At 49.3% G+C, this 13,553-nt stretch overlaps 1 protein-coding gene and 1 long non-coding RNA gene across 3 annotated transcripts in view; one reads left to right on the forward strand and one right to left on the reverse strand.

The window, feature by feature from the left end:
• Positions 1-5,607, reverse strand: part of NCMA (non-compact myelin associated protein) — a 51,916-nt gene extending 46,309 nt beyond the window's left edge. Inside the window, exon 1 of one of the 2 annotated variants that reach the window (XM_071098563.1) lies at positions 5,530-5,607. The gene's annotated coding sequence lies outside the window, so the exon portion shown is untranslated. Of the gene's footprint in view, positions 1-5,272; positions 5,354-5,529 lie in introns of those variants that run through there. The other variant, XM_011762871.3, reaches the window with a different exon arrangement.
• The window catches only part of LOC105494451 (uncharacterized), a 28,069-nt gene continuing 20,054 nt past the window's right edge, over positions 5,539-13,553 (forward strand). The window contains exons 1-2 of the long non-coding RNA XR_011624760.1: positions 5,539-5,625; positions 9,422-9,578. This is a non-coding gene — a long non-coding RNA (uncharacterized lncRNA). The remainder of the gene's footprint in view (positions 5,626-9,421; positions 9,579-13,553) is intronic.

A 13,553-nucleotide genomic window follows, 5' to 3' on the forward strand; every position in this document is an offset into this window, starting at 1 on the left:
TGGCATGATGCCCAGAGTACTTTTAGGGGCCCACAAAAAATGTTTTCGTTTCTTTTAAAATTCAGAGGAAAAAGTGACTTTCAGGTTGAAGAAGATGTTTTGATATACCCATGCAGTCATATAAATATCATTGTAAATATTTCTTTTTCTTTTTTTGAAACAGACTTTCACTCTTGTCACCCAGGCTGGAGTGCAATGGTGCGATCTCGACTCACTGCAACCTCTGCCTTCCCCATTCAAACGATTCTCCTGCCTCAGCCTTCCAAGTAGCTGAGATTACAGGTGCCCGCCACCACGCCCAGCTATTTTTTTTTTTTTTTTTTTTTTGTATTTTTAGTAGAGACGGGGTTTCACCATACTGGCCAGGCTGGTCTCGAACTCCTGACCTCAGGTGATCCGCCCTCCTCGGCCTCCCAAAGTGCTGGGATTATAGGCGTGAGTCATTGCACCGGGATGATTTTAAATATTTCTTATGGGGCATGGGGCCCATGAAGGCAAAATTGCCCCAGGCTCAGGGAAGTCAGAATGCATCCCCAAGGACACCATGGAACAATAATACTCATCTCTGGGGGTGTTAAAGGGCCAGGGCTTGTATAGCACTCAGCACTGTGTGGGCACCTAAGAAGGTCTCGGCAAGCAAGTTAACCATTTGTTTCCTCTATGAAGTACAAGTTGAAACCTTAGGAAACCTCCAGGTGGGTCATGGGATTGGGCACAGCAGTGAGGGGAAGTCGCACAATTGCTTTTTTTTTTTTTTTTTTCTATGAGATAGGGTCTTGCTCTGTTTCCCAGGCTGGAGTGCAGTGGTGCCATCACGGCTCACGACAGCCTCAACCTCCTGGGCTTGATTCTCCCACCTCGGCCTCCTGAATAGCTGGGACCACAGGCGCACAACACCACGCTTGCTAAAGTTTTTGTTATTTGTAGAGACAGGGTCTCCCTATGTTGGCCAGACTGGTCTCAAACTCCCGGGCTCAAGTGATCCTCCTGCCTTGGCATGAGCCACCACCCCAGGCCCACATTTGTTTTTTATTACGTGACAGACTAAGGAAATACCCTAGTTGGAGGAACAGATGAAAACTTCAAAGCAAGGCCACTGTGTTTTGGGGTGTGCAAGAAACCAGACAGGCAGCAAAAAGAGCTCTTTCTGAATTCCCAGTGCAGGTGTTAGCAAGCACTGAAGAGGTAGGTCGAGTCAATGAACAAATGAATGAACCAATAATGAGGGAATTGTGGGAGGAATTTTTAAATCCTGAGGTTGTTTGCCCCAAAAGGTAGCTCCCAGACACAAGTTTCTTCGGAGGCAAAGGGAAACTTTTTTTTTTTTTTTTTTTTTTTTGAGGTGGAGTCTGGCTCTGTCTCCCAGGCTGGAGTGCAGTGGCGCGATCTCAGCTCACTGCAAGCTCCACCTCCCGGGTTCACGCCATTCTCCTGCCTCAGCCTCTGGAGTAGCTGGGACTACACGTGCCCGCCACCACGCCTGGCTAATTTTTCGTGTTTTTAGTAGAGACGGGGTTTCACCATGTTAGCCAGGATGGTCTTGATCTCCTGACTTCATGCGTGATCCGCCTGCTTCAGCCTCCCAAAGTGCTGGGATTACAGACGTGAGCCACCGTGCCTGGCCACAAATTCTTAATAGGTGATTGCAGAGGGTACTATCGTCTCTGGTTAAATTAGGAAACTGAGGCTCAGAGAGGTAATGTGGCTTGAGGCAGAGTACAGGGCTTAACACCCTGCTCATCTCTGCCTCCTCGGGGCTGTTACTTGGAGCAAAGCCCTCCAAGCCCAGAGGCCCCAAGCAGGTACCGGCCCCACAAGGGCCCCCATAGTTCAGGTGTGTCCAGCCCAAGCAGGAGGCCCCTCGGAGAAGGCCTGAGCCCAGCTAGAGAACAGGCTTCTCTGTCTTAGAGGTTGGCATGCCCTCTGTTCCTTCCTTAGACTAAACTGCAGCCACTACCTTGGGGAATTTCAAACCACATGAGAAGGTCCCACCATCCAGCTCCAGCTCTGGTTCCACCCCCTCAGCTTCACCTACACCCCTACCCTGCTCAGGAATCTACCGAGACTCACTGCTGGCTCTTTTCTTGACTCAGTCCCCTTCCTTCTTCCTGCCTCCTCCTGCCCACCTAGGATCTGTACTTCTGATTAGTAATTCATTTCAGTGTAAACAGCAAGACATCCATCCTTCTAGGTCCCAAAGAAAAGAGCAGGACTCCAGGGGCCGAAGTGCCAACGACTGCCTCAGGAGACTGGATGGATGGTGATGGGGAAACCGATAGGGGAACGAGAACGAGGCTTGGAGGTTGTCCGGGAGAAACAAACCAGCTGCTGCTTCCGGGCTGACTTCAGAGGCCCTTGGACAGCAGCATGCAAAGTGGACATCTTACCGCAGGCACTTCTGGCCAGCAACAGGTTTAGCCCAAGTTACAGAAGTTCTGTTTTGGATATTTCTCTTCAATATCAAATATATATCTTTTTAAAAGTCAGGAGAATAGATGTAATTTTGGGTCTTTCTTTTCATCATACATGAGGGTTTTTTTTTTTTTAAGAAATTAAAAGAGTTTATTGGGCAACTTAAAATCCACTTTACCTTTCTTTTTCTTTTCTTTTTAACCTTTCATCCCAATTTATTGGAAGACTGTAAAATAAAGGGAAGTGTTGCTACATTTACAATTCCCAGAGAACTGCACTGCTTACTGAGTGTGGAAAGCAGTTGGAGTTAGGAGAAATGGCCTTCCCAGCTCTATATGACTCTGAACATCATAACCAGATTCCGGTTTGCAAACCCTGAGAGTGACAGTGTGCTCTGCTCCCTGTAGAGACCCTGTCACCTCTAACACACCATGACCCTGTGTCCCAGGAGCAACAGGATGGGAGGGGGTTCAGCTTGGACGTCACTTTCTCCTCTGGGAGCCCCGGGAACAGCGACATAGTGTGAGGCCTCCCCCTCAGCTGTCAATGTCTAGCACTAGATCCTTTTCTGAGAAGAGGCATTGGTGATGGTGGGAGAGAGAGTGGAGGTGCCAAATGTGAGACAGGGGGTAGGGACAGTGGGGGGACCACACAATGAAACAAGAAGCTCATGGTCAGTTAGTCAGAATCTCTTCTCTCAAAGCCAAAAGCCCTGTCCCTCAGCCTGGGTGAATGCATTCCACATGGATTCCTTGAGCCCCTCCTGTGAGCCAGACGCCATGCTAGGTGGGGACACAGTGAGAAGCAAGGCAGGCTTGCCTCCCTGCTTTTCTAGAGCTTAGGGCAAAACACAGATATTAAACAAGGGTTGTTGGCAATTATGGAAAGTGTTACAAGGAGAAGCTTCGAACTTGGCCCTTTTAGGGGGTCCAACGCCTCCTGACTGTTGATGTACTCCTCCAGTCTCCACCTCCACTTTAGACCTTTGCTTCTCACATATTCGTGGTCAACCCAGGGAGATGGAAACCCACTGCAGCTGCCTGCCAGGATGTCACAAAACTAAAACTAGCTTTGCTTAGAGTGGCTCTACCTCAAGGACACAGCTCCTTCCTGGCTCCAGGCAGGAATGACCACAGTCCACATGGTGCTATGGAGCCCAGGAACTGGCCCAGGGGATAAGCTGTTGATAGGAAACCACTACACCAGATTCCCACAGAGCCCAGCCAGTTCCTCAAGCCCAGCTCACCGCACATGCCGTGGCTGGCTGGCTTGGCACTATGCTGCCTCCCCACAGCTCACCTCGGCCCCAGCCAGCAAAGAGCCCAGCAGGGACAAGGTGAAGAATGCCCCATGCCATGAAGGGATCATGGGAAGCCCCTTCGCTTTTCCTCCTCCCCTCCCACCAGGCATTCATGGTCCTTTGGTGTCTCTTGACTGCCTTTCTTTCCCATCTCCCCACTTAGAGAACATGAGTAAAGGTATTGGTCTACTTAGAGTTCCTGCTCCATCATCCACTCCCATGGGCTGCTAGGACTCAGGATTCCAGTGCCCTTCTCTACCCCGGTGCTCCGGCTGTGCCTGTCACTTTCTACTACCACCACCAACACACGCACGTACACACACACACACACACTTACACACATGCACACACACACACATGCACCATAGGAGGGGGTGTCTATAATCTGTTGCTCTGGGCTTATGCTTATAACTGTTCCATCCACCTGGACCATTGTCTCTGGCATCCATACCCACCTCTTAGAACCAGCCACCTGTAAATTCACTATTTGTGTCAAGCATTGTATTTCATACTCATTCATTCATTCATTGGACAAATATGTATTGAGACCTACTGCGTGCTGGACACTGTGTTGGTGCTGGGGATACAAGGGTGAACCAAATAGGAATCATCCCTGCCCCCAAGCAGCTGCTAGCAGACATTAATAGCTCGTGTTTATTGAGTGCCTACTATATACCGACCCTGTATTAAGCACTTTCTGAATTATCTGATTTAATCTGTCAGAGAAATTGTTTCATTTAAGGAGCACATCAAACTGAACCATAGAGAAAAGTGTGGACTTGCCCGAGACTGTTGGACGGCCTTGGCTGAGGGGTAAAGCAGGGACTCCAAAGTGCTGCCCTAACCACTACCTTTCCTTTCCCTGCCCCACTCAGATGCCACCTCCTCCAAGGAGGCTTCCGGAATCTTCTCCCAGACTCAAGGGCTGCCTTGGTCTCTCTAATCCAGCCTTCAGATTTGACACATCCATCTCCTCCTCCCACAAGGATACCCAGAGAACTAGAGCCGTCTCTGCATCATTCCTCAGGAGCGCAGTTGGATGAGCGACCCCCGAGCCCCTCCAAACGTGCGGCGGATCGGAACTAGAGCCCTGGGCTCCTTCTCTGCCATGGGTTTTCATCTCGCTGAATCGCAGATCTTCCGGAGGGGCCTCTGCATAGGGCCGACCCATCAAGGCGCCCATTTAACAGATGAGGCGGACAAGGCCCCAAGTGGGTAAAAGCTCCTTGCATCTCCAGGCCGGGTCAAGGTCGACCCCCTTTTCTTCCAGCGAGCCTTGGTCCCTCCGCCAGACGCTTGGGTGAGGAGGGGACAAGGAAACCCACTGGGGACGGTCAGCCTCCCTCCCACCACCCCGGACCAACGCCTTCTCGTGCAGATCCGAGGCACTTCCTCCAACAGAGGTGGGGGCGAGACTGGGGACCCCTCGTCCCCTCCCCAGGCCCTCCTTCGCCCAGCGCGGTCTGCAGGTGGACAGGAAGCCACCGCACCTAGGCCTGGCCGCTCCTCGCTCCTCGCTCCTCGCAGCCCTGGGCGCCCCGGCGACCAGACGCCTCCTACCTGCTCTGTCGAGCCCCGCTCGGCCTCCCGCCAGCGCCGCCGCTCTCCCAGCCTGGGTCCCCGCCGCCGCCGGCGCTGCCACCCTGGGATCCCGCCCCCACCCGGGGCGTCCCGCCCCCGGCCCCGCCCCGTGCAGGTGATCCCGGGGAGCCCGGGGGCCGCGCCGGGGGTGCCAGGGTCCAGCACACTGGAGTGGCGGCGCCTCCCCGTGGTGTCCCCGCGCCTGGGTCCTTTTTGGGACTGGCTCTGGCACTCACGGGCACTCAGTCCAGTAGAGAAATCCAGCAGGAGGCTTCCAGGTCGGACTCCTCCGAGGAGTAAGGAGAGGGAAGGGGCCTCACAAACACACCCAGGTGAGCTCTAGGCACTTTGAGTAGGGTGTTTAAAGGAGCACGGAGCTAATCTGATTGAAGGCTGTGGGGGGCAGGTGGGGATTCAGACAGCCACAGAACGTTAGACCTGGAGGAAACAGGTTTGGCAGCGGCAAGTGTCAAGAACTCGGCCGCTGTAGGATCAAAGGCTCCTTCCTCCCCAGGCTGTTGGGCTTCCAGCTGTATCCCAGGAGCCCAGGGCGATATCCCTGGCAGGCAGCAGGCTCTCAATCAATATTTATAGAAAGCGGGAAGAGACCTCGGAGAGGGGATCTCTTCTTTCAGAAACAGGGAAGCTGAGGCCCAGGAAGCAGAGGTGAGCACAAAGTCTTATAGCAGGTTAGTGACAGAATCAGGAGTAGAGGCTGGTTTCCCGGTTCTGTTTTCAAATGATTTCCAGAAAGTGATTGGATCTGGGCCGACTGGCTTGCCGCTCAGTGCCTGTGAGATGCTTTCAAACTCTCCTCAGCTAAGAACTAAGATTTTTATAGGAAAAAACACGTATTTTTATAGGAAACTCCAAGGTAGTATTTATTTATTTATTTATTTTTGAAACAGGATCTCACTTTGTCGCCCAGGCTGGAGTGTGGTGGCACAACCTCGGCTCACTGCAACCTCTGCCTCCTGGTTCAAGTGATTCTCTTGCCTTAGCCTCCCGAGTAGCTGGGATTACAGGCACATGCCACCACACCCAGCTAATTTTTGTGCATATATATATATATATATATATATTTTTTTTTTTATAGGGATGGGGTTTCACCATGTTGGCCAGGATGGTCTTGAACTCTTGACCTCAAGTTATCCACCAGCCTTTGCCTTCCAAAGTGCTGGATGAGCCACTGCTCCGGACCTATTTTATTTTATGGAGACTGGGTCTTGCTCTCTCGCCCCAGCTGGAGTGCGGTGGCGTGATCTTGGCTCGCTGCAGCCTCTAACTCCTGGGCTCTAGTGATCCTCTCACCTTGGCCTCCCAAAGTACTGGAATTACAGGCATGAGCCACCATGCCCAGCCACAAGGTGGTATTAACGAATTTTGATTGAGAGTATAATTCTGTAATTCTACTTTCTTATCAAAGACTTGAGACACTTGAGTATGGTCTTTAAGGAGCATGGCACTAATCCGTGGCTTCAAGAGCTTCCCTGTGGTGGGGGAGGCAGACCTGGTTACAGGGAGAGGCCACAATGTGAGGAGGGGAGTCCAGTGGGAGCCTGCTCTGGCCCTGAGGCCTGAGTTCCATAGTAAATGGCACTGGTGGGGGCGGGGGACACTTCAGGATGTTTCTGGAAGCTTTTCCAGGTTTGTTTGTGGGGGCAAGAGCCCCCAGTGCACAGTCTCAGATTCAAATCCTGGCTCCACTGCTTACTACTTTCAAGATGGGAGTAGTTTCTGAGACTGTGTCTTTCTGTAAAATGAAGAGAAGTTACTCAGTATGGTTGTGGTGAGGCTTAGAAATGTGATGACGCTTGTGAAGTGCCAGGTAAGTGGGAGAACGATCACGCCAAGTGGCAGGAGCTGGGAAGGGGAACCTTGGTGTCTCAGATAGGTCCTTCTCCATGGGGTTTGGTGGTCTTCAGCCTTCTGTTATCTATGGCTCAAGCCCACCTTCTGCTTTGTCCCTTAATCCAGGCTGGCTAAGCCACAGGACACCTGCCATGTCAGAATGAGTTTGTGCACACAGACAGTAAGGGGTTTGGGAAGGGAGCTCTTCCTTGCATCAGCCCTCCCATAACCAGGGTCAGACACACCAGCCAAGCCCAGGAGGCAGAAGCATGAAAAGGCTCTTCATTGCTCAGCATATTCACTCATTAAGTGCTACAGAGTGTTCACTACAGGCCAGGCACTTTGCAAGGTGGGACAGAGTCAGTGGTGGCCCCTCCCTGCCCTGTACACCTCACCTTCCAGAGGGGCTGGGGTAGGGGGACAGATGACACAAGCACAAAAGATGGTAACAAAATAGTGAGACCGTCTGAAAAGCTCTAAAGGAAATAATAATACGGTGTCATTGGTGATTATGGGTAGGGGCAGTGGCTCCCTCAGAAACAGAGGAGAGGGTAAAACCCATCTGCCAGGGGAGGACGGGGAGCTGAGACCCAAAGGACAGGCAGGCAGGTGAGGAGAGGCTGGAGCTGGGGCCGGGGAGCGCTTTAGAAGGGAGCAGGGTGGGATGGGGGGGGGAAGCAGAAGGTTGGTTTGTGAAAAGATCCTAAAGCCAGTATGGCAACTAAAGCCAGGGGTGGTTTCAGGGAGAGAGGACAGAATGTTAGAGGCAGGCAGAGATCAGACGCGAGGTCTTACAGGTCAGATAAGAATTTTATTCCAAGGATAGGGGAAAGCCATTGAGGGTTTCCCCTTGCAATTAAGACAAGCAACAGGCTGGGGGTGGTGGCACACGCCTGTAATCCCAGAACTTTGGGAGGCTGAGGCAGGAGGATCACTTGAGTCCAGGAGTTCGAGACCAACCTGGGCAACATGGCAAGGTCCCATCTCTACAAAACAAATTTTAAAAATTAGCCAGCCATGGTGGTGCATGGCTATAGTCCCAGCTGCTTGGGAGGCTGAGGTAGGAGGGTCACTTGGGCCTAGGAGGTAAGAGACTGCAGTGAGCTGAGATTGCACCACTGCGCACTCCAGCCTGAGTGACAGAGCCAGACTCTTTCTCCAAAAAAAGAAAAAAAAAAAAAAAGAAGAAGAAGATTTTGAAAGGAGTTTAATGGAATGTAAAAAAAAAAGTGTGGTGATTTTTCATTTTTAAAATAAAGATGATGTTTATATATAAATCAGTTTTATTAGTCAATGAAAATTACTTATAAAATTACCCAACATTCCAGCACTTTGGGAGGCCAAGGTGGGAGGATCACCTGAGGTCAGGAGTTCAAGACCAGCCTGGCCAACATGGCAAAACCCCGTCTCTACTAAAAACACAAAAAAATTAGCTGGGCGTGGTGGCGTGCACCTGTGATCCCAGCTACTCGGGAGGCTGAGGCAGGAGAATCACTTGAACCCAGGAGGCAGAGGATGCAGGGAGCCGAGATCTGCCCCTGTACTCCTCCAACCTGGGTGAAGAGCGAGCGAGACTCCATCTAAAAAAAAAAAAAAAAAAGCAACAATTAGCCAACAAACCACTCCAGTTTTGGATGTTACCATATGGGAGTCTCAGGTGCTGGGGGATTTTAAAATAACAAAAAATGGCTGCTTCCACATGGAAAATACCCAGAGGCAACCAGTTATCCTTCCTTTTCTTATTAGCAGAAGATGTAACTACAAACTAGCCTTTGAGCGGCAGTGTTTTCTTCTCCTGGCCAGGCATGTCCAGTCTTTCATGTCTCCCCTCAAAGCCTTAATCTGCTGTTTATGGCTTTTGAGATGGTTGCTGGGGAAACCAGCCAAATGTCATGGGGATTAGAATGCAATTTCAGGGGAGGAGACGAAGCACAGAGAATCATGAGTCCAGAGAAACCCAAGTCCACATTGTTTAATCTAGTACAGAGAGAGAGAGAGAGAGGGAGAAAGAGAGAGAGGAGGCAAAGATACCTAGGCCAATTGATTTTGAAACAATTCCCTGTCTCTCAATTAAGGGGGTAGAGAGTAGAAGGAGCAGCAAAGGCCACAAGACTCAGGCCAAGGTTCTAAATGACCTATAGGGCTCATAGTGCAGTGTGTCATGTGGCTGTTCCCAGATGGACGTGCGCCGGGTGGACGTGAAGTGCAGAGGAGGACCAGTGCCCCTTCCCACGCGCTGCTGTCCTGCATGTGGTCTAATTCCCATCTTACCTCTAGGAGCATCTGGTGACAGAGGATGAGAAAATAGAGTGACGATGCGGAGTCAGGGGTCTAATCTCCCTGCAAGCCACCTGATCTCCCTGGGCCTCTGTTTTCTCATCTGTGAAACGACAGGTTGGACGGCTTAGTCTCTGAGGCCTCATCCAGTTCCATGGTAAGTCTGATAATCGTGAGTGTGCCTTTAAATAGCCAGCCCAGGTAATAACCTGACAGCTTCCTCATTTTTTTATGCTACATTTTTAGGACTGTGTGTTAGCACAAACTATTTGCTGGCAATTACAAGGGAAAAACTTCTATTCTCAGAATGAAAATGGGAAGCTGTAAATTAATTTAAGTCCTTCTGCCATCAGCGGAAGCCACTCCTCCTCGCCTTGACAAGGAACCTGTGCTCTCCTGGTGACAGTCAGCCCATTCGCGGCTATCTCAGCTGCTAAGTCCTCCTCCCCTCGTACCTCCTTGGTCTATCCTACTCTCACAGTCACCCTAGGAATCCCAGAGTGACAGCAGAAAAGACACACACCGAGAGAAGACACAATCTAATGGCTACTCCATTTACTTGCTGTGTGACTTCAGGCAGGTCTCCTAGCCTCTCTGGGCATGAGTTTCCTCTTCTATAATTCATTCATTCAGTGAATATTTACCAACAGCCTGCTATGTGCCAGCAATGAATAAAAGAGATGATAATTCCTGCCCTGATGAAGCATGCATTCTCATGGGAGAAAAACAACAAAAATGAAGAAGCCAGGCTGGGCGTCGTGGCTCACACCTGTAATCCCAGCACTTTGGGAGGCCGAGGAGGGTGGGTCACTTGAGTCCAGGAGTTCAAGACCAGCCTGGGCAACATGGAGAGACCCTGCCTCTACAAAACATACAACAATTAGCCTGATGTAGTGACACACACCCGTACTACTGGCTACTCGGGAGGCTGAGGTGGGAGGATCACTTGAGCCTGGGAGTTTGAGGCTGCAGTGACCTGTGATTGTGCCACTGCCCTCCAGCCTGAGTGAGAGAGTGAGACCCTGTCTCAAAAAATAAATAAATAAGCCAATGATATGGCATGTTGGAGAGTAATAAGTGCTCTGGAGAAAAATAAAGGGAAGCTGGGATAGTGATATCTGCCTACCCCAAAAGGCGTGGAGCATGAATGAGTTTATAACCTTACTTTCAAAGAGTAGGCCAGGCCTGATAGCTCATGCCTGTAATCCCAGCACTTAGGGAGGTCGAGGCTGGCGGATCACTTGAGCCCAGGAGTTTGAGATCAGCCTAGGCAACATAGTGAAACCCCATCTCTACTAAAAATACAAAAATTAGGCGGGCATGGTGGCGGGTGCCTGTCATCCCAGCTGTTCAGGTGGCTGAGGCAGGAGAATCACTTGAACTTGGGAGGCGGAGGCTGCAGTGAGCGGAGATTGCGCCATCGCACTCCAGCACTGGCGACAGAGCCAGACTCTGTCTCAAAAACAATAACAACAACAACACACACGCCCACACACACACACACACACAAAGAGTAATTACTGTTGATATTTGCATACACTCTTGTGCAAATATCAAGATTAATTACAGTATTGTAGATGGACATTTTGTTAGATGAAAGCATTTACAGTAATTCTAAAGGCCCAGGAAATGTGGTGATCTAGGGAGTGAGAAGCCACGTTTGGGTGACCTCGGACATCCCCCAGCCCTGGCTGTCTCAGTCCTGGTGGTCCCTCAGAATCCCTTGGGGACTTTGGAAAACTCCTGCTAAGGTTGCACTTTACAGCTATAGAGCTAGAGGCTCTGACCAGTCATGGGTTTTTATGAGGTGCCCAGGTGCTGCTAATGTGTGACCAGGGTTGGGAGCCACTGAGGAGCCCAAGATCATAGAGAGGGAGTGACTTGCTCAAGGGCTGGCACCCAAAGTGCTGGGATTAGAGGTGTGAGCCACCGCGCCTGGCCATTTATAGTGACTTTTAATTGCATGCAGATTAAGGGATGGTTTATGCAGAAATTTCTAGGAAAAGAGTAGTAACTTCTGGGTTTTTGGGTCATTGCCATGGAAAGGGGAGGTAACTCCTGGATGTTGTGTCAGCTGACATGGAACACTGGTGGGTGCGTCTCATGGAAAGCTGCTTCTGCCCTGTCCTTATTTTAACTACTCCTCCGTTTGGTTCAGTGTCCCAGTCCCCTTCCAGAGTCTAGTCCCACCTTCTACCTCATGGCTACTATTAAGGATCCCAGTTATGAAAGATGATAATATGTCAATGTAATGGAAACACAGTCAATCCTGTCCTCTGCTCTGGCCATTTGCTTTAGGAGGTAGATTCCTCACCTTAGTTCCTTTCAGGAGAACAGCGGGGACTTTGAGGCTAGTTTAAGATAAGAAAGAAAGAAAGAGAGAAAGAGAGAGAGAGAAAGAGAGAAAGAGAGAGGAAGAGAAAAGAAAGAAGACAAAAGGATTAATGGGCCATCTCTGGCAATTAAAAATCTCTGATCACGTGACCAGGCGCAGTGGTTCACACCTGTAATCCTAGCACTTTTGGAAGCTGAGTGGGTGGATTACTTGAGGCCAGGAGTTTGAGACCAGCCTGGCCAACATGGTGAAACCCCATCTCTACTAAAAATACAAAGATTAGCTGGGCATGGTGACATATGCCTGTAATCCCATCTACTTGGAAGGCTGAAGCATGAGAATCACTTGGACCTGGGAGACAGAGGTTGCAGTGAGCCGAGATTACACCACTGCACTCCAGCCTGGGTGACAGAGCGAGACCCAGTCTCAAAAAAACCAAAAAACCACTCTAGTCAGGTTTGTCTAACAAATGATCAAATGATCACAACTGTAAAAAATAAGACACAATTTCTGAAAAATATCTGGCATTTGGAAAACCACTGTCCTGTTCTTCCTGAGCTGTAGGATTGAGTTTTATTAAAATTATTCTATGGGGACCGGAAGTTACCTTTTCTGGGATATATAGGTGTTCGCTCAGTTAGCCACGTGTGAGTTCATTCGAGTAAACACTTCCTGAGAGCTTAAGTGGGCAAGGCTCTGAGCTGGGCTCTGCAAGAGTCACAGAGGCTGCATTCTCTGCTTACGTGTTTGTTCCCTTACCGGGCCTCTCTCCTCCCCATCATGCCAGGTTCCACATTCTTCCGTGTGTTTTACCATCCACTGTGAGATTTCCACTGTATGTTTTCTATTTCCTAAACGATGTGAAAACTACATTTTTAAACACAGAATTCCTTCCAGTTATTTTATTTTATTTTATTTTTGAGACAGAGTCTCACTGTCACCCAGGCTGGAGCGCAATGGCATGATCTTGGCTCACTGCAACCTCTACCTCCTGGGTTCCAGCAATTCTCATGTCTTAACCTCCCGAGTAGCTGGGATTACAAGTGACTACCACCATGCCCAGCTAGTTTTTGTATTTTTAGTAGAGAGGGGGTTTCAACATGTTGGCTAGAGTGGTCTCGAACTCCTGACCTCAGGTGATTCGCCTACCTCAGCCTCCCAAAGTGCTGGGATTATAGGCGTGAGTCACTGCACCTGGCATCTTTTATTTATAAAGTCAGAAAATCTAAATAAAAACATGTTATGAAATTATTTCCTTTCTTGAATCTTTAGGTGCTTAAATAGGGAAATGGCACAAAACCAAAATATAAGTGGCTAACCCTATTAAAAATTTAGAGTAATGATAAAATACTGTTCTTTATGTATACTGGCATATATGATATGTCTCTTATTATGACATGAAAGACTGGGATAATGGTTTCGTTTCACATTCAACATCAAGATTAGAAGGAAGCTCTGTGGTAAATATCATAAAAGCTCTCTATCTGAAATTCTCTATACCAGAACTTACTTTGGGTACATTTATCAAACATGCTTAAAATTTACTTCTCGTATCTTGCCTGGAATCAGAATTGAGTGGTGAAAAAAATGAAGGCCAGATAAAAATCAACGCTTACTTATTAGGTCTCTAAACTCGGACTAATTTACCAACGAATAAAATACTCTCCCCTTTTGGTCTTTATAAAGTTCCTTGAGATATTGAAGTTTACTGTGATTGAAGTCCACTGTGATCGCTATTTTATTTTTGTCTGCCCTGCTTTCATTTCCCTTTCTTGGGTAAGAGACTTGCCCATCTGG

Source organism: Macaca nemestrina, chromosome 1, assembly GCF_043159975.1.
Source record: "Macaca nemestrina isolate mMacNem1 chromosome 1, mMacNem.hap1, whole genome shotgun sequence".
Classification (NCBI taxonomy): domain Eukaryota; kingdom Metazoa; phylum Chordata; class Mammalia; order Primates; family Cercopithecidae; genus Macaca; species Macaca nemestrina.